Source organism: Primulina eburnea, chromosome 12 (genome assembly GCF_022965805.1).
Source record: "Primulina eburnea isolate SZY01 chromosome 12, ASM2296580v1, whole genome shotgun sequence".
In the NCBI taxonomy this organism is placed as follows: Eukaryota; Viridiplantae; Streptophyta; class Magnoliopsida; order Lamiales; family Gesneriaceae; genus Primulina; species Primulina eburnea.
Genome location: NC_133112.1, coordinates 13,558,986 through 13,559,981, shown reverse-complemented (window position 1 = coordinate 13,559,981; position 996 = coordinate 13,558,986).

The following is a 996-nucleotide window of genomic DNA, read 5'->3' as shown; positions in this document are numbered from 1 at the left end:
TGGATGGATTGTCGCTGTTTTCTAACCTATAGCCATAGTTCATACAACACTCCCTCATGTCTATATCGTGCCATGGTTGATCATATAGCCACTGGAACGAAATAAGACAACAAATTCATTCGAATACTACAGCACATAATTTCTGGGTACTCTTGGTTTGTGCTGTGCATTGTCCTAGGTGTTGTCTCGGTGTGCGGTTGGATTTTAGCCCTTAGCCATGGTCCAATCCATGCCCTAGGATGTTGGTAAGAGTCCAGGGTCGATGGTTCAAGCCAAGAGTCAAAAGTTTTCAGAGTTTCAACCCAAATAAACAACATAGCCGCTGCTGTATTTTCTGTTTTTTTGACAGTAACTTGGGTCACGGTTTTTGGTGTGGTTTGAGTTCTTGATTGGCTTTTAGCCAATGGCCTTGGACTGGACAGTACCTCAATGAGTTAGGAAGGACATGTTTTTGGCCGTTTGTGATTTGGTCGAGTTTAGAGGTCATACGAGAATTTACGGTGAAATGTGACAAAATGACTCTCGAAAGAGTGTTTTATGTTTTTGGATTCCTTTCACATATTTTCGTGTTTTGGCAATTCTTATGCATGTTTTTCAGTATGTTTGGGGTATTTTTAATCATGGTTAAACGTCGGTTTAATGTTGGTTCGGGTTGGTACGAATCCATGATTAAAAATCAAGTTGTTGGTCCTAATCGTTTCGTTTTTGGTTTAGTTGTTAAGTTTTTGTCAAGTTAAAATTTATATGCATGTGTCACATATTAGAATTAAGTCGCAGCGAGCCTGGGAACGATCCAACTCATCCGGTAAAAATAAGGTTATAATTATATTACGTGCATAAAAATATAAAATGTTTATTTTTGAGATATATGCTATATGTCTTGTGGCCACCTTACGCTTATGGGTTTGGAAGTAAGTAGGCGCAACCGAGGACCTCTCCGCCCGGTGACTTACGAACGGTTTATGATTATGTATGGGTACGGACATCCAGCCCGAG